This window comes from Silurus aristotelis, assembly GCF_946808225.1.
Source record: "Silurus aristotelis genome assembly, chromosome: 29".
In the NCBI taxonomy this organism is placed as follows: domain Eukaryota; kingdom Metazoa; phylum Chordata; class Actinopteri; order Siluriformes; family Siluridae; genus Silurus; species Silurus aristotelis.
This window is the reverse complement of record NC_139602.1, coordinates 7,624,940-7,638,985: the sequence shown is the minus strand read 5'-3', so window position 1 is coordinate 7,638,985 and position 14,046 is coordinate 7,624,940. Positions and strand designations below refer to the sequence as shown.

General features: G+C 34.7%; 2 pseudogenes across 2 annotated transcripts; both read right to left on the bottom strand.

Moving 5' to 3' along the window:
* Positions 1-1,211: 1,211 nt before the first annotated feature.
* On the bottom strand, positions 1,212-2,833 carry LOC310722397 (transcription factor HES-5-like; annotated as a pseudogene). The gene is made up of 2 exons (XR_014538331.1): positions 2,632-2,833; positions 1,212-2,526 (listed from the first exon to the last, which is right to left on the bottom strand). The product of XR_014538331.1 is annotated as a transcription factor HES-5-like (transcript).
* A 3,450-nt stretch (positions 2,834-6,283) lies between these two features.
* LOC310722962 (aerolysin-like protein pseudogene) lies at positions 6,284-7,616 on the bottom strand (annotated as a pseudogene). Its single transcript, XR_014538330.1, has 2 exons — positions 7,548-7,616; positions 6,284-7,310 (listed from the first exon to the last, which is right to left on the bottom strand). The product of XR_014538330.1 is annotated as an aerolysin-like protein pseudogene (transcript).
* Between the last annotated feature and the right edge of the window lie 6,430 nt (positions 7,617-14,046).

Sequence of the window (14,046 nt, the reverse complement as noted above, 5' to 3'; positions counted from 1 at the left end):
CACACTGAGTCTTCTGTGCTGAGATCAATGAAGTACAAAAGCTTAAGAGTCCTGAATGGACTTTACTAGTGATGACTAAACACATTGAGTCTGACGTCACTCGCCATCTGGAGGCAAGTCTGAACGTGTCCTACAAAATCTTACCAGGTTCAAATAGTATGCTAACTTATTAACACTTTATTTGCATGGACTCATGGATAAATCACAAAAAAGGGACCTGGAGTTTTGTAATATGTAGGTGTGAAGAATATGTAAATGTGGAAAGGAAAATAAACAGTATACAGTATATATATATATATATATATATATATATATATATATATATATATATATATATATATATATATATATATATATATACTGTATACTGTTTATTTTCATATATATATATATATATATATATATATATATATATATATATATATATATATATATATATATATATGAAAATAATATATGTGTGTGTGTGTGTGTGTGTGTGTGTGTGTGTGTGTGTGTGTGTGTGTGTGTGTGTGTGTGTGTGTGTGCATACAGTATATAATATATTATTATTAATTTTATGTAATTTATTTTACTTTGAACAGAAGCAGTCAGGAAATCAGGTATAAAATGTCAACAACGTGTCAGGTGACTGGAAGTCTGTCAAAAATGCAAGGTGCAATTAAGAAGTGTGATTCTGTTCTCCTGCACTTTCCCACACTTTTCCTATTGAAATGAATTTACTTAAGTGTCTCCATTCAGGTGCTAATGACTTTATGAGTAAGCAGATCCTGACAGGCTTCTTCACAAGTGTGCTGAAAAGTCTTTACTATGCATTGAATAAAAAATTAAGCTTAGGCAATATGCACAAATTCCTGAACTCTTTCTATACTATCAGAAAAGCAGCTGATTTGAATATATGTAAATGTTTTGGAGGAATGTTCACGAATTACAGTGAATGAAATGTTTCTGGAATGTGCTTTTTTGGAAACATTTACGACATTTTGCAGAAGCCCTTATCCAGAGCGACATACAATTGAGAAGGGGAAGGTTAAGGGCCTTGTTTAAGAGCCCAGCAGTGGCAGCTCGGTGGTGGTGGGATTTAAACCTCTTACCTTCTAATCCAAAGTCTTCCCTCAAGTAAAGTAAGGGAGTGAAAAAAATCATTCATATTTTAGTATTCTTAAGGTGTTATTGTGTGTATTATTCTTGATACAATCAATTGAGAAAAGTGATTAAGACATATTTTTTTATTAGTTCTGTATATGAAAAAGATTTTCTCATAGTTAATAAAATGTGATAGCATACCACAACTTTCACTTGAAGAGTTCTTCAAGACACATGGCACTCATAATTAAGCAGAGTTTAAACAGTCCATCTTTACAAACGACACAGGAAACATTTCTAACAGCGAAATCTGTTAAATATTAAGGTTTTTCTTAACAGTGATTAGACAGAAATAGCAATAAATCACAATGTGTCACAACAGATGCTATTATCGACATAGTTTAGGCTTCATACATAACAGTACCATAGAATAGGTACATACAAAATCCTGAGATAGTACTCTGATAAAGAGACACTAAAATTACAATTTATAAAAATAAAAAAACAATGGTTGTATTATAACCAGTAATTGAAGTAATTAAATGCATAGATACTTTCTGAATGACTTTATAAATGTATTTAATCCGAATGAACATAGTAAGTGTATTATCCAGTATAAATGGAGACCAGTGACCTAAATATGTTCAAACTAAATTTCTGAATATTAATATGAAATTAATGTCCAAATAAGGACAATTCAACAAAATATTTTTCCCAGAATGGAAATATCACTTGTGAACATCACTAATAACTCAAAATATTACTAATAAATGTAAACATTTATAGATTATATTAATGTCTAACATAGACATGCATTGTCAAGACTGCAGCCTTTGCTCCTAACTGGAGTCGACCAAACATCTTAATATACAATTATTTCTCTCATGAGAAAAGACCTATTGCAAAAATGCAATAATAAGGAGCTTTGTTATAATTCTGCTTATTCAGAAGACAACTTAAAAGTCCACAACGACTTATGTTTAAAACTTTTCATTTTCAGTCTTGATCTTCTCTTTACCAGGGCCTCCAGAGGAAGCTCTTTACTGAACTCTTCTCTTTGCTGATGATCTTCTGTTTTGTAGAGTTCTGCTGAGCCAGAACACTTTCCTTCCTGTTCTCATCTGAAGACTGCTGCAGATTCTGGAAGTGGTTCAGCAGTTTCCTGTGGCTCTGTGTCTTCACCTCTTCCTTTGACAGAAAATTGACAACCTCATGAACACCTCTGGAGAAGCCCTGACTAATAGCTGCTGAGCTGGAGGAGAATTCAGGTCGATGTTGCTGTCGTCTCATGAAGCTGACAGTCATCTCCAGGATATCTGCTTTCTCCAGCTTGGAGTCAGGCTGCTGGTTAAGGAACTCTGGAGCCAGGAGAGACTTCAGCTGCTCAATGCTGCTGTTGATGCGATCTCTGCGCATCTTCTCCACCATCGGCTTCCTCAGCTGCAAATAATGAAGAGAAAACATTTAGTCGTCTTGAACTATAAAGTGTTATTGAGAAAAAGCAGATCATTCTAAGCATTGGCATAAAACAGGATCTTAATTTACCTTGATGCTCAGAGGAAGGTGCTCGTTTGAGATGGTCATTGCTGAAGTAATGGTTGGAGCCATGGCTGTGTCTCTGTGCTGTTGATATCTCTGTGTAGATTGAGTGTGATTTGTACTGGCTGCATCTCCTCTATTTATACTCCCAAATCTCCATATGAATGTGTGGGTCTTGGGCTTGGTGGAGTTTCTCACACTTTGGAGCCAATGGGAGAGCTTGGACACACAATGTGACATGCAGGGCTGCCACATGCTCAGTGGTTTTCTAGAAAATGACAATGTCCATGTCTCAGGGGAGCAGGTGGAGGGGCCGGGGGATTGTCACAGGATATGGGAAAGTGGTGAGCCTGTATAGTGAGCAGATTTGTTGCATGATATTGGGATCAATGTTACTGTCTGAGCACACGCTCATCATCACTGCTCACACGTGCCATGTTTTTTTGCTAATTGCAATGCTGATGTTTGCAGGCGTAAGTCTTATTGTCATTTTTAAAATTCCAATGTAATGTATACCCAAATATAATCGATAATTGCCCCATTTTTCTGTTAAATCCTAATGTTAATAATAATAATGAGATTTACAGTAATAATATCTACAGTTTGTGCATCATTGTCTATATAATCTTTAGCTTTTTGTATTGTTTTATGATTTATTCACTTTATAATATGCTAGTTCAGCTTTTAGTTTAATGTCACCAGGAAAAAATGTTTGGTAATGTTCACTACCATACCCATAAGTGTGTCTACTCTCTTGTGTTTACCCATATAGCTAGTGGGTGTTAGAGTTTAGGATGTTAATGATGTTAGATTGTGACTCTTCCCTCCTGAGCTTTCCCACACTCTGACTATTAAAAGAGAGAGTATGAAAACAATAGAAGTGTGCCAGTTCACATGCTAATACTCTTTCAGGCTAATCTTTAGAAAAGACAGAACAGTGTCTCTTTTATGGTCCCTGAGGGCTCTACCCTTGTTCCTGCACACCTAATGTTTTACAATTAGTACAAGGTCTTAAAATATATAACTCTTTAAAAACCTTATTTTGTAAATGCATAGGTTTTTGAGGAGATCTCATTTAAAAAAGAACATGTATATATATATATATATATATATATATATATATATATATATATATATATATATATATATATATATATATATATATATATTTTTTTTTTTTTTTTAGGAATCCACTTATAACAGAACTTGCAGTACTAATTGTCCAAATAAATTATTTCACTAATATTGTAGTTATTTTTGTTGATTGTTCAAAGTTTACACTAAAGATGATTTAAGAAAATATAAACTGAAATTTTATGGAAAAACCTGCATGCTGTGTTTTCTTTTCTATTACAACCAGGACTCCAGATGTAACAGATGTGTCTCAGGTTGTGTCTTTTGTAAGTCAGTGTGAGTTTAGGGTTTGTCTGGGTTTCCCCACACTGAGTTCTCTGTGTTGAGATCAATAGAGCATAAAAGCTTTATGGACCTGAATAGACCCTTACCAATGACTAAACACTCTTAGTCGGATGGCACTCACCATCTGGAGGGAAAGTTCCTTATTGGCTGAGATATCCTGTTAATATTCACGTTTTTATTTTTTGCTTATTTTATATTTCCATCTTTACACTTTTTTCTTAACATTGTAATGGTTCACAGCTTTTAAAGTAAAATTTAAAAATAAACTATAAATATTTCCATTTTGCAGAAGTGAAATATTGTCACACAATTGTTTATAAATGTTTTACCATATGGGTAGATTTTTCAAGATTGTACACAAAAATCTACAAGCAACAATTTGTTTGTGTAAATTAATAACATTTTCTTGTCCAAAATGCTGCTAAAGATTACACTTCTTTTTTTTCTTTTAATGAAAAGTCACTGAGCAGATGATTAACAGATTTCAGCAAAATAATGTGGGTTCATGTTCAAAATGAAACATAATGACCAAAAGAAGAAAAAATTGTGTTTTCTATTTTTAAAATGTTGGTTGAATATTAAGCACATTGAGCATTTGTGATTGCACTTAAACTTTTCATTTGACTATTTAAAAAATATATTCTTTTTAATAATCAAGAAAACTTCTAATAATCAAGAAAACTTCTGCATCCACATTCACTCAATTTATAACAAATAATGTGTTAATCTGACTGATTCATATAGAAATGCAAGAAAATCTGAATAAAATGATCAACTCCAAACTGCAAAAAAGGAAAAGAGAAGCCCTCAAAGATTCTTCAGTAAGTTAAGGGTAGAACGCTTCCTAAAAATATCTGGTTGGTATCTTTCTAACAGAGAAACACTCCCCTATAAGGGTTGTAATTAAAAGTTATAAGGACTGATCTTGGTCACTAAAATTCTATAGTTAGGTTTAAACCTAACGTTAACTCTCTATGTGTTTTTATACTAAGATGTTTTGCTGTTGTCTTTTAATATAGACTACTTTCATTAGAATGTTCCAATTCCAATAATTCCTTTATTTCGTTGGTTCAGACAGACAGCAAATCATAAAATTACTTAAGTGCCTTCTGAATTGTAACACATGGCCCTTTCACAAACAGACTTTTGTCATACCAAAAAAAAAGACTAAACAAAACCAGGTCTTCTATTCCTGTTCTGTCTCCAGGAAAATGCAGCTCTACCTCTGCCAGGTTAATCTAAATTCCATGAGATTCTCAGGACACGGCTTGGGATACATTATATTCATGTATCATCTGTGGTGCTGAGAGAATGCACTTAAGAAACAGTTTAGCGAGGAGAAATCAATCTTCATATAAAATACTAGTCACAACTTATTGGTCACTTTCTAAATAATACAGGTATAGCTCATCTACTAATAATTATATATGAATAAATATTTTTTTTACTGATGCAAATATGTAAAATGATGCGTCGCATTGCAACTTGTATCCGGTGCACACTTTTTAACATCGATGCATCACATTGTTAACTCATGCCGATGAACCGATGCGAATCAATAATTATATGTATATTGATCGCTAACATATCATTAGACTATTAGTTTTAGGTCAAAACATTAATCCAAAATCTGTGGTCATGGGGTGCCTCTGGTAAGACTACTCCTAGTTAACTGGAGAGTGAGAAATCCTATGGGTGAACATAGAATGTAGAAAATATATTATTAAATAAGACTATAAGTAAATAGTTTGGTGTTTGTAATCATTTTGTCTTCATAATAATCTTTGTTTTACCGATAGACAGAACACTAGCTTTTCTCAGCATCCACGCCACATCCTGTACATTTTCTTAGCACTAAATGTGACTCTAAAGAAAAAGAATTCAATGAAAATTGTAGGGTGAATTAAAACATTTTATTGGTTGGAAATTGGATAAAAAGAAGTACAATCATCTCCACAGCAGTATACTAACATGAATAAAAAACATGTTTGTTTGAGTTTATATTTGATCATTGTTTGATTTAAAACCTTTGATTTCATATTTTTCAACATTTATCAAAATGCATTTTAAAGAGTGTTTTAGTATTTGGAAAAAAAAATGAAATCAAATGAAAAAGTATAATGATTAAATATTATAAATAGCCAGTAATCAATACAATCATTTAAGTCAAGTTTTTTTAATCACTGAATTATAAATGAAGTAAAATGTAATCAGATGTTCATTACGTTCCTTTTACATTTTAGAATGTTTTATAAGTCACTTCATTCCCAGCCTTTGGATCAGCAGAAAGTAGTTTTTTAGATTCATTCAAAACAATTTTTGCTTTGGTGTAATTGATGCCTTTGTAGGTTCCACTGGTTGGAAACTGCAGCACACCACCATTTAAGCAAGTAATCTTGACTGTGCCAGTGTAGGGGAGATCAATGTTAGCACGGCCGATTGTGACCTCCACATCAATGGTTTTCCCCGGAGGAATTGTGATAGGAAATGAGAACGATTCAGTTTTCTCCTCAGTGAACTCTAAAGAATACGACCTCTCAACTCCCATTGTGAAACTGAATCCACCAGAGATTTCAACAATATCAGGAATTCCTGCCTTCACTCCAATGTTAGATGTGAATTCAGTCTTGTTGGTTACAGATCAGGATGACTTTGGTGATTTTTGTGGAAGTATCAAATGTGTACTTTAAATCTCCTGTGGTATTATTTTGATAGGTCATGAATTTAATTTCTTCAACAGCCACATTGGGTTACTCATGTTACTCATCATGTAATGTGGGATACGTAACATCTGTAAGCTCAGTGTATCTGATGGTGTTGATGAATATGAAGCCTAAGCTATCAACATCTGAACCGGAACGTCCCATGATTCCAAGACAGATCCCAGAACCAACATCAACTGGATATTCTGTTTTCAGTCCCCAGGATGTCATTTGTGGAAAAAACACCCGGGAGCGATTTGTAATGAATCTGATGGCACCCAGACGTGTTCCAGCTCCATTCCCCCAAAGTGAAAGGGAGGTGAAGTGCTCACCATCTTCAAATATAAATTCTGAAAACTTCCAATCTTTTTCTCCAAACTGCTTGGACTGGCCGTCAGTGAGCCAAACCTCGATCGCTTTTATCTGCCAGCCACCAGCCCACACCCAGATCTTTGTTATGGTGGCTCCATTTCCAATACCATTAAAATTAAAGGGATATCCTCCATGCCCACCAATTATAAGCACATCTGCCAGGCTTGACATGTTCTTGTTCTTTCTGTGTACCTTATGAAAAGGTGAACAATAATGTAGTTAATTAGTTATAATGAAAAATAAATGTTCAAAAAAAAAAAAGAGAAAGAACCATTTTGGCTTTCTAATGGCTTATATATAAATGTTTCATATGTCTAAAACTTCACCACACAATAGTAACACTACTAAATAATTATAATTTGCCTGTTAAACAACATTATATAACACATTAACATGAACACACTTTTATTAACATGCAGTCACACTTACTGTCAAGTCCCTGTCAGGTCAGGACTTATTAAGTTTAATAATGTTATTTATTGGACTTTTAATGTAAAGTTTGAAAGATTAGTATGAATTACCATAATTGCTGCTATAAGTAAAATAGACATTACTTATATAATAGCTGACATAATTGCTTAATTTTATTAGGAATAGCAGAGATACTTACCAAAAAAGGTGATCGAAAGCAGACAGAAAGAAAAGTCTTCCTCAAAAGAAGTTTTTGGAAAGAATGCAATACAACAGAAAATGCTATGATCGCTTATTTATACTAGTTAAAGAGGGTGTGGTGAACGAGGTTCCCTGGCGGTCTAGTGGTTAGGCTGTGGCGCTCTCACCGCTGCGGCCCGGGTTCGATACCTGGTCAGGGAACCAACCCCAGCCACATTCAGTGCCGGTCCCAAGCCCGGATAAATTGGGGAGCGTTGCGTTAGGAAGGGCATCCAGCGTAAAAACGTGCCAAATCAAACGTGCGGAGGATCCGCTGTGGCGACCCTTAATGGGAGAAGCTGAAAGAAAGAAAGAGGGTGTGGTGAATGGGACTCACACTTTCAGTGAAAAGCAGATTAAGTGAAAAGGTTACAAATTCTTATGCCAGCAGTGGTGTTCAGTGATGGTCACTTTTTATATTATAACATTATTTATGTATGGTAAATAATAACTTTTACAATTACATTAAAGTATTATATATAATAATTTTATTTGCAGTATAAAACAATGCTATTTATAATAATATATAAATCCATTGCCCTTTACATGGACTCCAAAACAAGATGATTGCAGTTATTTAACTTAAAAACTACACAAATATTGCATATTTTGGTTTTAACTTCTATTGTATGTTCAAGTCTATTATCCCAACTATCTAGAGAGTTTTAAATATTTGTATTTCTACAGTTAACATTTTGCATTAAAATCTTCTTCTTCTTTCGGTTGCTGCCATTAGGGGTCGCCACTGCGAATCATCCGTCTCCATACCCCCTGTCCTCTACATCTGCCTCTTTCAAACCAACAACCTGCATGTCTTCCCTCACCACATCCATAAACCTCCTCCTTGGCCTTCATCTTTCCTCCTTCCTGGGGGCTCCATCCTCAGAATTCTCCTACTGATATACCCCATGTCCCTCCTCTGCACATGTCCAAACCGACAGATGTTTAAACTGAGAATATAAATGTAATTTTTAATTTGATGGCCGCAATCGGTTTAAAAAAAATGTGGACAAGCCCATATTTACCACTGTGTAACATCACATCACATCTGTCCATAAACATATGGGAACTGAGGAGAACAGTTGATGAAGTTTTTGTGAGGAGAATGTTGTCCCATATGTGTCTGAAACAAGATTCTAGCTGCTCAACAGTTCTTTTTTTTTCTTTCTTGTTTTTAGTTTCATGATGTCCCAAATGTTTTCTAATGGTAAAAGGTCTAGACTGCATGCAATCTAGTTAAGCACCTGGATTATTTTACTATGAAGTAACGCTATTGTAATAGATGCAGTATGCAGTTAGCATTGTTTTTCTCAAAAATGCAAGGCCTTTCTTGAATAAGACATTTTCTGGATGGAAGCATTTGTTGCTCTAAAACCTGTTTTTTACTGTACAGCATTAATGGAGCCTATCCAAATGTGCAAACTGTCCATTTCACAGGCACTAAATTGTTCTGTATTGTTGAAAGATTTATGACCAAACTTTTGATGTCACCCATATGAGGATGGGTTCCCCTTTGAGTCTGGTTCCTCTCAAGGTTTCTTCCTCATATCATCTAAGGGAGTTTTTCCTTGCCACTGTCGCCACGGCTGCTCATCAGGGACAAACGCACACCATTCACCTTCACTGTTGTTTTCTGTAAAGCTGCTTTGAGACAATGTCTGTTGTGAAAAGCGCTATACAAATAAACTTGACTTGACTTGACTTAATGTGCTTTCATACCATCAGAGATGTGGCTTTTTGAACTGAACACAGATAACTAGCCAGATGTTCCCTCTCCTCTTTAGTCCAGAAGACATGTTGTCTATGGTTTTCAAAAAGAAATAAAAGTTTCAGTTCGTCTGACCACAGAACAGTGTTACACTTTGCCTCAGTAAATTTAGAATGAGCTCAGAAAGAAGGGTGTTGTTTCTGGATCATGTTCACACATGCCATAGTGTGTTCATAGACAATGATTTCTGGAGGTGTTAATGAGTCTATGCAGTGATTTTCATGACAGAACCATGACTATTTTAAATGCAGTGCCGCCTGAGGGCCCGAAGATCTTGGCATCCAATATTGATTTCGCCCTCGTCTCTTGTGCACAGAGAGATCTTTAGGTTCTTCGAAATATTTGATGATATTATGTACTGTTAATGATGAAATATTCAACGGTTTTGCAATTTTATGTTGAGAAGCATTATTCTGTAATTTTTCTCACAGATTTGTTAAGATCTGCCTATTTCTAGTTCTGCCCATCTTTACTTGCTTTTTTAACTATTTATTTATTCTATTAATTAATTATTTAATAATCTTACTGACCTGTTGTCAATTAACCTAATATAATTGCAAAATGTTTCTGCAGCTGTTTAATTTTAATAACCCTTACTTTTTTCCAGACTTTTGTTGCCACATCCCAACTTTTATTTAGATCTATTTCAGCTACCAAATTCAAAATTACCTTGTTTATTTCCTCAAAATGGTACATTTCCTTTTGAATTTTTTCTTTTAAGAATTGTAAATAGGTTGTAAATAGTTTGGTGTTTGAAATCATTGCATCTTTATAATAATCTTTGTTCTACCAGCTAGACTGAACACTAGCTTTTTAATCCAATGCTTATAACACTTATTAAAAATAAATAAATAAATAAAAAAGAATTATCTGTGCTATACATGGTTAAAAAAAAATCACATATCATTAATAATTGTCACAAAACAACAGTATAATGATGTCTCTCTGTCAGGCTGATGATGCGGAAGCTGAAGTAACTCAATCGTGCTTTATTTCGCAGTCAAGATATATATCAGTCAGGAAGAACTATATACAACGTAATCCACTCGGGACGAGCAATCCTATGGAAAGCAATGTCCCCAAACGAAAGTAAACTCCACGGCAAAGAATAATCCCCATAGGAGACGGAGTCAGGAGACAGAACCAGTGGGGAATGCTGGCGGTCGAGGAACCACGGGATCACCAGCATGACGTTCAAGAACCGACAGCCTGTGACTCGAGAACGTGAGTTTATATAGTTTAGTCCTTAACAGAGAGCCAAAAGTCTATCTACCTTGCTGTTTATTCTGCTGGCTGAATCCACTTGGAAATGGAGGTCCAAACTTACTGCCTTTTCTTGAGTTCAGGCTCAACCAGCACTGTGTCTCCTGTAAGAAATGGATGAGTAGGCTTTTTGGCAGGCAGAGGGAGAGAAGTAGACATTACAATCCCATTTAAAAATTACAAAATTTCAAAAGCCTCTCTTTAATAGTTTGATTTCTCGTTCCTCGTTCTAACACCTAAATACACACCATTCACCTTGACTGTTGATTTCTGTAAAGCTGCTTTGAGACAATGTCTGTTGTGAAAAGCGCTATACAAATAAACTTGACTTGACTTGACTAAACTTTGTGAGTGATAGGGAATAGTACAAGGTGGGATGTGTAGTCTGAATAGCACCAGTTGCACAGCTCTCCTTGTACACAGGACGATGTTTTTTGGCACACCACCTTATGAAGATCGGTGCTTCCTGTGACTGTGCATCAGCCTTGTGTTGCCATCTGTTTGCGTGTTACAAAACTAGTCCCAAATCCTTTTGATATTGCCTCGTACAACGATTTCAGATGGTAGTGTCACTAGGGTTTGAGCAGGAACTACCTACATTAACACGTGCTCAATCTTTAATGGGATGTTAAGACAAATCAGAGCTTAATGAAGAAGACTCAGGAACTTGTACAAGACAATCATGTTCTGCATGATCAAATGAGGTGGTGAAGTAACACAGATAGGCTATTATGCAAAGTGATGTGTTTAAGAGAGATATTCTGGGTTGCACATAGGATAGCCTCATATCCACATTTACACATTTGCTGAATGTTATTAAGAATTGTGATGACTTGAGAAAGGTCATCTTTTGCTTTAGATAGCAAAATGAGTATCATGAAATAAGGACCCCACCTACTCCTTCTTTCTTTTCATGGAATAATGAATACTATTTACAGTAGACAGGCATTAGTAGTGTTTAAAAAAATTAAAAAAAAGTTTAGTGGTGTATGAAGTGACCTAAACATGCCCTACTTCATTGACATGGTTGATACATAGTGTGTGTGGAATGCTAATAAGGGTTTGAAGTAGGGCTGTGCAATATGGACAAAATAATCATATTGCGATTTTCTGAATGATTATTGCGATTTTGTTTGCGATTTTGCCAATTGTTTTTGCTTTTTCAAACTTTTTCAAACATGCTTTTTCTAAATGTATTTAGTGCACAAGAAGTGCATAACAAAACATTTCACAATGAAATAACAGTATTAATAGTTTAATAAACAAAACTGTAGTAAAATTGTCTTTAAAACAGACAACATAAAATAAATTAAGATTAACTAAACTAAATTCCAGTCATAATAAATAAACTTCAAAACTGTTTTTCAGTGCACACATTCCCAATGAAATAACATACTGTACAGTAGTACTAACTGCTTGATAAACAAAACTGTAATAAATTGTCTTAAAAACAGACAACATGAAATAAATTACAATTAACTAAGCTCAACTCCAGTCATAAAAATAAATAAAAACTAACAAAAATCAAAACCAAAAAAACAGATTGCTCTCTTAAAAGTTTTTTGCAAGAAAAACCAGCATGTCCACCATTTCTGGTTTTAGGCATGAACAGTGACATGTCACCACACTTCCCCCAGTACTAAACACTCTCTCTAAAGGTAAGCTGGTGGCAGGAATACAAAGACACTTTTGTGCAACCCTGCTTACTCTTGGAAAATTTATCTGATGGCGTCTCCACCATTTCAGAGGATCTTCCTCACTGTCAATGGATGGAGAAAGCAGGTAGCTGTTTAACTCAGAGGCTATGGCTTCTTCAAGTCGAAGAGCTGCTGGCATGGCTGATGTCATTTTGAAGAAGCTTCCTAAGGACTTCTGTGCTTTTTTCCTGGTGGAGGTAGATTGATGTCAGAATTCTCTCTGCATGTGTTACTCACAGATTCAGATGTATAGACTCACAGATTCAGATGTTCTGTAGTTCAGAATTTTAGATTTTTTTAGTCTTGGTCAAGTCAGTATCTTCATCCTCCACTGCAAGAATCTTGGTGTTCAGCAGGTGAAGAACTGGTTTCACATACGACACACTGATGTAGTTTTCACTGGAAAGGGCATCCGTGAACTCCTGAAGTGGACCCAATGCCTTACTTACAGATTCTAGAACATCTGTGTCTTGCCATTGGGGCACTAGGTGTCTTGTCCTGTCTATCATTTGTTGCACTGAGCCCCATCTTGTTGGGCATGATGTTATGAGGGCATGTTGGTAGATGGCAGAATAAACTCAGGAATGTAATCATTTGCTTTTAAAACCACCTGCGTAAATTCTAACCGCGTATTTATTTTGCGTTAATACCTAGACTCACTAAAATTACTCGGATACACAAGTAAAAAAAATATTTAAATAGTTCATTTCATTTTATTATCATGGACATAACCTTTTTCCTCTATATGAAGAGTTGCCAAACGTCGTCAAATGAGTTAGGACGATGAGGATGATGGCAGATAGGTTTGGTGATTAAGAAGTATGTGCAGTTAATGACTAGGGAGGAAATGTAAAGTGTAGAAGAGGCAGGCATTCTTACTGCTGAATGGTGATCATGAACAGTTGTGCTCCTTTTTTTTTTTAGAGGCTGCTATGATTTTTTTTCAGGATTAATTTAAGAATGTAAAAAAAAAAAACAGCATTCATCTAAAATGGAAATCCTTTCTAAAATTATAAGCCTTTACAATCACTTTTTTTTTTGTTTAACACGTCCTTGCTGAAAAAAATATTTTCAACAAAAAAAAAAAAAATATATATATATATATATATATTTAACACTGACCCAAACTTGTAGTGTATTTTCTTGAAAAAATAAAATAAAAAAATATATTTTTTAAAAATTATATATATACATATATAATCAGCACAACTGATTCCACCATTGATAATAAATCAGAATATAAGAATGAATTCTAAAGGCTTGTGTGAAATAGAGGAGGGATAGAATTCAGGCAGGGGGTTTACATTCGGCTTGCCTAAATAATACCTCCCTAAATAATACAGCTGTCCATGTTGTTAGATTAAATGTAGTATTTTACACATACATTATTACTTGTGTAGGTGTATCACAGCAAGTTTGGCAACTCTTCATATGGAGGAAAAAGGTTATGTCCATGTTAATAAAATGAAATTAACTATTTAAATATTTTTTCTAATTGTGTATCCGAGTAATATTAGTGAGTCTAGGTATTAACGCAAAATAATTTCAC